Below are 8,744 nucleotides of genomic sequence, written 5' to 3'. Positions count from 1 at the left end.
AGACGACAGAACACGAGAGAGGCTGGACCAGCCGCTATCTCTGGATGAGCTGACCAAGGCCCTCGAGTCCTTCGAAAAGAATAAAACTCCCGGAAGCGACGGCTTACCGGTCGAGCTCTATTCCGCTCTGTGGGACTTGATTGGCCAGGACCTGCTGGAGGTGTATGTCAGTATGCTTCGGACAGGTACCATGAGTGAATCCATGAGGAAAGGCATCACCACCCTCATCTACAAGCGGAAGGGGGAGAGGGAGGAACTCAAACATTGGAGACCGATCTCACTGTTGAATGCAGATTACAAAATTCTGTCAAAGGTAATCGCCAACCAGGTCAGGTCTGCTCTAGGGTCGGTGATTCACCCTGACCAAACCTGTGCTGTGCCGGGCAGGAAGATCGCTGAGAGTCTCGCACTCCTCAGGGATACGATCGCCTACGTGCAGGACAGAGGGTTGGACACCTGCCTGATCAGCCTGGACCAGGAAAAAGCCTTTGACAGGATATCACACACGTAAATGAGAGATGTTCTCTCCAAAATGGGCTTTGGGGAGGGAATCTGCAATTGGATCAGACTGCTCTACACCAACATTGTCAGTGCAGTCTCAATCAACGGGTGGGAATCAGATAGCTTCCCAGTCAGATCTGGAGTCAGGCAGGGCTGCCCCCTCTCTCCTGCCTTCTTTGTGTGCTGCACAGAGCCATTTGCCGAGTCCATCAGGAAGGATGCGAGCCTGAGAGGGGTGACTATTCCTGGCAGTGGGGGCCTGCAGGTTGAGGCCTCCCTGTACATGGATGACGTCGCCGTTTTCTGCTTGGATCCGCTGTCCGTGCGCAGACTCATGTGCATTTGTGACCAGTTCGAACGGGCCTTGGGGGCCAAGGTAAACCGAGGCAAGAGCGAGGCCATGCTCTTCAGGAACTGGGCCGACCAATCCTCGATCCCCTTCACCGTCAGGACCGACCACCTGAAGGTGCTGGGTATTTGGTTCGGAGGGGCTGGGTCTTGCGCCAAGTCTTGGGAGGAGCGTATCAGCAAAGTGAGGCAGAAACAGGGCAGATGGAAGCTACGGTCGCCCTCCATCGCGGGAAAAAACCTGGTCATCAGGTGTGAGGCACTGTCATTGCTATTATACGTGGCACAGGTCTGGCCTATTCCCAGAACCTGTGCCGCTGCAGTCACCCGGGCCATCTTCCAATTTATATGGAGGTCAAAGATGGACTGGGTCCAAAGGGACTCACTGTATAAAGATCTGGGCAACGGGGGAAAAAATACACGCAATGCCACCCTTACTCTAATGGCCACCTTTGTGTGTGGCTGCATCAAGCTGTGCGTGGATCCCCCGGTACACAAACACCAAGTGTCACTGCGTACTGAGGTTCTACCTGTCCCCGGTGTTGCGAAGGATGGGCCTGGCCTCGCTGCCGCGGAACGCTCCGAGTAGTTGGACCGTTCCGTATCACCTGTCCTTCGTGGAGAAGTTTATGAAGAAAAACACCTTTGACCACAAGTCCATCAGGAAGTGGTCAGCACGTAGTGTCCTTGAGACCCTTCGGGAAAAGGAGAGGGCGGATCCTATCGAGCGGTTCCCTGAGCAGACTGTCAAAGCCATTTGGCAGAATGCCTCATCGCCAGAACTTTCCAACAAGCACCAAGACATGGCTTGGCTGGTGGTGAGAAGGGCTCTGCCTGTGAGATCCTTTATGCACGCCCGGACTCTCAGCCGCACCGCACGCTGCCCTCGAAGCGGCTGCGGGGGGGACGAGACTGTCACACACCTCCTTCTGGAATGTGCCTACGCAGAGGAAGTCTGGAGAGGAATGCAGTGGTGTTTGTCGAGGTTCGTCCCGAGCAGCGCCGTGACGCGGGACTCCGTGCTCTACGGTCTGTTCCCCGGGATGCACACCGAGACGAACATCAACTGTGCCTGGAGGATCATCAACTCGGTGAAGGACGCTCTCTGGGTGGTCCGAAACCTGCTGATCTTCCAGCTGAAGGAGTTGACCCCGACTGAGTGTTGCAGACTGGCACATTTCAAGGTCCAGGACTACGTGTTGAGGGAAGCGCTGAAGCTTGGGGCAGCTGCTGCCAAGGCGTGGTGGGGAAAGACCACCGTGTAACATCTGCCTGCCTAAAGAAGAACAGGGGGCCCATGCAGTCATTTGGGCTCTGCTGAAGCCTCAGCTAATTATATGGGCATATGATCAAAAAATGTACAGACCTGTATAAAAATGATAAGTTTTGATCTCTGTATGTAAATGTTTACATACGTATGGCATGACCAATTGTACAGACCATCAAATTATTTATGAATAAAGTATATTTTTGGAAAAAAAAAGACTGTGTGGAGTTTGCACGTTCTCCCCGTGTCTGCGTGGGTTTCCTCCGGGTGCTCCGGTTTCCTCCCACTGTCCAAAAATGTGCAGGTCAGATAAATTGGCCATCCTAAATTGCCTATAGTGTTAGGTAAGGGTCAAATGTAGAGGTATGGGTGGGTTGCACTTCGGTGGGCTCCAGTTTCTTCCCACAGTCTAAAGATGTGCAAGTTAGGTGTATTGATCATGCTAAATTGTTCAGGGATGTGCAAGTTAGGTGTCTGGTCATGCTAACATGTTCAGGGATATGCAAGTTAGGTGTATTGGTCATGCTAAATTGTTCAGGGATGTGCAAGTTAGGTGTATTGGCCATGCTAAATTGTTCAGGGATGTGCAAGTTGTGTATTGGTCATGCTAAATTGTTCAGGGATGTGCAAGTTAGGTGTATTGGTCATGCTAAATTGTTCAGGGATGTGCAAGTTATGTGTATTGGCCATGCTAAATTGTTCAGGGATGTGCAAGTTAGGTGTATTGGTCATGCTAAATTGTTCAGGGATGTGCAAGTTATGTGTATTGGCCATGCTAAATTGTTCAGGGATGTGCAAGTTAGGTGTATTGGTCATGCTAAATTGTTCAGGGATGTGCAAGTTATGTGTATTGGCCATGCTAAATTGTTCAGGGATGTGCAAGTTAGGTGTATTGGTCATGCTAAATTGTTCAGGGATGTGCAAGTTGTGTATTGGCCATGCTAAATTGTTCAGGGATGTGCAAGTTGTGTATTGGCCATGCTAAATTGTTCAGGGATGTGCAAGTTGTGTATTGGCCATGCTAAATTGTTCAGGGATGTGCAAGTTAGGTGTATTGGTCATGCTAAATTGTTCAGGGATGTGCAAGTTGTGTATTGGCCATGCTAAATTGTTCAGGGATGTGCAAGTTGTGTATTGGCCATGCTAAATTGTTCAGGGATGTGCAAGTTGTGTATTGGCCATGCTAAATTGTTCAGGGATGTGCAAGTTAGGTGTATTGGTCATGCTAAATTGTTCAGGGATGTGCAAGTTGTGTATTGGTCATGCTAAATTGTTCAGGGATGTGCAAGTTGTGTATTGGCCATGCTAAATTGTTCAGGGATGTGCAAGTTGTGTATTGGTCATGCTAAATTGTTCAGGGATGTGCAAGTTAGGTGTATTGGCCATGCTAAATTGTTCAGGGATGTGCAAGTTGTGTATTGGTCATGCTAAATTGTTCAGGGATGTGCAAGTTGTGTATTGGTCATGCTAAATTGTTCAGGGATGTGCAAGTTGTGTATTGGTCATGCTAAATTGTTCAGGGATGTGCAAGTTGTGTATTGGCCATGCTAAATTGTTCAGGGATGTGCAAGTTGTGTATTGGTCATGCTAAATTGTTCAGGGATGTGCAAGTTGTGTATTGGCCATGCTAAATTGTTCAGGGATGTGCAAGTTGTGTATTGGTCATGCTAAATTGTTCAGGGATGTGCAAGTTGTGTATTGGTCATGCTAAATTGTTCAGGGATGTGCAAGTTGTGTATTGGCCATGCTAAATTGTTCAGGGATGTGCAAGTTGTGTATTGGTCATGCTAAATTGTTCAGGGATGTGCAAGTTGTGTATTGGCCATGCTAAATTGTTCAGGGATGTGCAAGTTGTGTATTGGTCATGCTAAATTGTTCAGGGATGTGCAAGTTGTGTATTGGTCATGCTAAATTGTTCAGGGATGTGCAAGTTGTGTATTGGTCATGCTAAATTGTTCAGGGATGTGCAAGTTAGGTGTATTGGCCATGCTAAAGTGTCTAGGGATGTGCACGTTACGTGAAATGGCCATGCCAGAGTTGCGGGAGTTGGGGGAGAGGTAGAATGTTCTTCGGAGGGTTGATGGGCCAAATGGCCTGCTTCCATAGTAAGGATTCTACAATTGTTGTTTTGTTTTGGAAATTCGGTTGTTCTGATTCATACCTTGGCTTTAAAGCATTTTGTGGAGTCCTGAGGTCATGAAAGATGCTATACAAATGAAGTTTTCTGCTATCAGATGAAGTATTTCAGCAGTGAAAGACAAGTTTATTTTGGGTCTTCTCTTTGTTCGTTCTCTAACTGGTGAGGTGCAGAGAGCTGCAATCTTCATAGCACAACAGGTCAGATATTCTGATGGCTTAATAGGCATTGGAGCAGCATAAACCAGGCGTTGGGACCATGTGGAGTTCCAGACATCGCAGACTCCATGTGAATTACCCCAGAAATTGAAGACTCAAATGGGGAATTTCCCCTGCATCACGAACCCTCCAAAAAAAGCCTCATAACGAGATTGGAGACAGGCCCCACCCCTGGAACCCTGTGTCCTGGAACCCAATACCCATGCCTCCTAAACATCTTGACCTAACAACCCCCACTGCCCTCTTGACCTGACACACCCTTCGCCAGGCTAGGCCACAACCCTGACTTCGTCTAAGCATCCCATCAGTATCTGAAACCCTACCACCCAACTCACCCAGCCAACTCACCTGGCACCCCATTTACTTGGCACCCTGCCACCCTAACCACCTGACACCCAACTCACCTGATACCCCAACATCCTATGTGCTTGGCATGATGTCACCCAATGCACCTTGCACTCTGCCCATCTGGCCCCAACTCACCTGATATCCTGGCACTCTGCATACCATCCCTTCCTTCACCTGGTACCCTGACACCTTACCTACCAGCCTGGCATCCTACCCACCAGGCAACCTAGCCCCTTAACCAACCACAACCATCGTCCCACATTTACCTTACGTGCTGACTCTTGTGCAGGCGATGGCTGTGCAGCTGGATGTGTAAAGAAGCAACTGTACAGCTCTGGCAAAGATAGCATGCTTTGACTTTCCCTGATTATCCTGCATCATGAGAGAACTGTTAGATTTCAGGTACCTTTCATCACTGAACACGCTCGGTTCGAAACTGTTGGCCAGAAATGCAGAGCTGAGAACTAATACAAAAATATAGGAGCAGAGTTGCAATCTCACTGTGCTTGCCAATCCCCAGAACAGACATTCAACAGCAATTTTTAAATCTTAATTCTCTTGTGGGATATAGACATTGCTGGGAAAGTGGCATTTGTTCCCCATTTTGACACCACTCCTAACCCTTGGCTATTTCTCAAAGCTGAAATTCCAAGCCGAAAGGTGTAATAGCTGCAGTCTTCATACCTTAGCAAACAAAATGTTTCTGACTAGCCTTCCTCTGGTTACCTTTAGGAAGGGGAGTGACGCACGCAGTATTCAACTGTTCAATTGTTCTGTTTCTGATTATGTAAGTCCATTTATTATTGATGCTCACCATGCTTGATTGGTTAAGCCTGAATGTTGATGCAGAAAAGTAACCAAAGTTGTCAAAAGAACTGGAAACCAGAGGTAAAGCATGGATTAGATATATTAAAACATTGTATGAAGTACTGTAAATGAAGGTCAAACACGTACAAAAACTGGTGTTATCACTGCGTAGTTCTGAGACATTCATCATGCAACACTATCCAGTAAGTCATTAAAGGCAACTTCTCGAATGTTTATAAGCATTCCACCTGTCTGGAACTATATTATCCTCAGGTACTCCGGCAGGTGGTCTGCCATGCACCATGTGCTTATAAAGGCAATTTTGTCCTTTTGTTTTGGAGAGAGGCTGGAAAGCAGAGGTGTCGAGCAGTCTGGGTTAATATAAACAGCTTGGGATGTCTTGCAGTTCTTTTTATCGGCCAGCTCTTAAAGTTCCAGATTTCTGGGTTTTGGTTTCTTCAATAGCACCAGAAGCAATTGGGGTCTTAACAGAGTTAGAAACTTTGGTGAATGTCATCTGGCTGGTACTTTCTCTGAATTTTCCCTTGATTCTTTTTTTCCTCCTGGTTTGGAGAACTGCATTTTGAGAATCTGAGTTTGAATTTATCTTTTTGCCAAGGGATGTGTGTAAGGGATGTTATTCTATTGGAACAGTTAATTCATACTAGGTACTGAATCTATTATTTTGTTAAGTTTTCCAATAGAGTTACGTTATTCTAAATTCCTCTTTCTTTAGTTGTATTTTTAACTACTGTGTTAAAAAATGCTGTATTTTGTTTAACATCAAGTAATTTGATCACTCACATTGCATCTGAAACAGATACTTCACATCTACCTTCAAAAATGAGAAAAAGTCAGGGTCTAGGATGTCTCCTTAAAATGTTTTGAGGGGGTCTGGTCTGATCCATAATAACTAGGACTGATTTAGACCAAATTTGGTCTACAAAGCTTAATTATCTTGCAGTATTTTCTCTTTTAACACAACATGACATATAGTTACCTTGAGAGAGACTGAGAAAGGCTAGTTACAATGCCACATTGCCACATACAAGTCTGAATGGAGAACCAAAGGGTGGTACTGTTACACAATCTTCTCTGTTCTACTGCAGAGATGGTACAAATCAGGGGGAACAATTTGGGAGAAACAGTTGGACAGGAAATGGAAGAATAACACAAAGGAAGGGAACCTCTCAGGTAGAAGACAAATATTGCCCAATAAGGTGGCTGCAATATATTAAGAGGAGTGCCTTTTGATTATTCAGCTAAAGCCAACAAAAATGGATATGATTTACAGTAGCCATTGGAAAAACAAACAACAGCTGGCCACCACATATTCAAACTGCTTAGGATGCATGGATTTGAATTGGTTCTGTGGTCTGGGTGGATACAGGATCTCCACGATGGATTTATTGAGCTGTCTGGTTCTGTTTTGGACACTGCTCCATTAATAAAAATGGCCTACGAAAAGAAAACAGCATCCTCCTGCTAACAGGAAGGAAACGCAGTGGCCTAAGTGTATTGGAGAGATAACATAGTATACAAGTCACCCGAAAGATTGTGGACATCTCTTTAAACTTTGGGGATTTGCTTTGGTTCAGATTTGTTTGTTTGTTGAAGGAGAGACATCGTGGAGAAATTGCATGAGAAAAGTTGGTGACCTCAAAGCTCGAAATTTAAACATGCTTAAGTATACAAATGAACAAAAACTCTCTACACTGTGCATTTTTCTGTCAGCTTCCGTCAGCTAAGGGCAGCCATCAATCCTGATGTTTGTAAGAAGTGTCAAGGCAGACAAAAAAACCGTTGACTTTCTTGCTGTGTACACGCATGTTGCAAATTCAATGCGCAGGACCAATACAAGGCAGCTGTTATAAAATGCATGCTCAATGTAAAAAAAAATACAGGCCAGCCAAATGCTTTGAGAAATGTTTTCCTGGCCTTTTTCTTTAACTCCAGCTGAAGCTAAACCGTCCTTTGTTAGGGTAAAGAGACTCGATTCCTCATCTCTCCCCCAGTCAGCATTTTACATGAATCATGTTATAATGAGGCAGTCCTTGGTGATTTAATTCGCCACAATATGGATAGTGGTAGGAGTGTTATTGTTGGCTTTACCCGAGAAAGGATAACATCAGAAGTCCCACATCCAAGTGGTATCCAGTGAGCCTCTCCTTACCAAGTGAGAACAGGAACTGGTTCTGCTGTAGTGTCCCAGTGTTTGTTGCAATTTCTGCTTCTTGGAAATGAACAGTACCCATTGCATTCTGTGCCAGTAAAGTTGCAGGAGTGGAAGTAAGCACTGAAAAATGCAATCTGCTGTCTCAGTCACTGATGTGCCACTCATTATGGAGTTGAGCAATGTGAGGAATGAAGGTTCTATGTTTTGCCATTGGCTTGAACTGAGTTGATCGTCAATAGTGTCAGTATTGACGCTATAATTGGCATCCCACTAAAGAGGTCAGAGGGAGGCTGACAAAGGTTAGTTGAATACCATAACTGATCATTATCTGTGGAGACTTGTTGAATACCTCTAGACTTAACTGTGTAACTTTCAAGGTTTGCATGAACAAAAGCTCAGCCAGAAAAGTGATCCAGCTGTGGTTAACCACTGGGGAGTTAAAGATTCCATTGGTCAAAGGAAGAGCCTTATAAAGTTGCCAAAATAGTAACTACCCTGAGGACTGGAAGCATTTTAGAATTCAGCAAAGGAGGACCAAGAAACTGATATAAACAAAGGAAAGTAGAAAATGAAAGTAAACTATAAAGAAACATTCTAGGAGAAAGTGAGGACTGCAGATGCTGGAGATCAGAGCTGAAAATGTGTTGCTGGAAAAGCGCAGCAGGTCAGGCAGCATCCAAGGAGCAGGAGAATCGACGTTTCGGGCATGAGCCCTTCACCATGGACATCCAGTCCCTGTACAACTCCATCCCCCATCACGAAGGACTCAAAGCCCTCCGCTTCTTCCTTTCCCGCCGTACCAATAGTACCCTTCCACTGACACCCTCCTTCGACTGACTGAACTGGTCCTCACTCTGAACAACTTCTCTTTCCAATCCTCCCACTTCCTCCAAACTAAAGGAGTAGCCATGGGCACCCGCATGGGCCCCAGCTATGCCTGCC

The sequence above is a fragment of the Chiloscyllium plagiosum genome, unplaced genomic scaffold (assembly GCF_037043375.1).
Source record: "Chiloscyllium plagiosum isolate Xiang-an unplaced genomic scaffold, Cpla_swu_hap1 HiC_scaffold_10, whole genome shotgun sequence".
NCBI classification, from domain to species: domain Eukaryota; kingdom Metazoa; phylum Chordata; class Chondrichthyes; order Orectolobiformes; family Hemiscylliidae; genus Chiloscyllium; species Chiloscyllium plagiosum.
Note: the sequence above shows the minus strand (reverse complement) of the source record.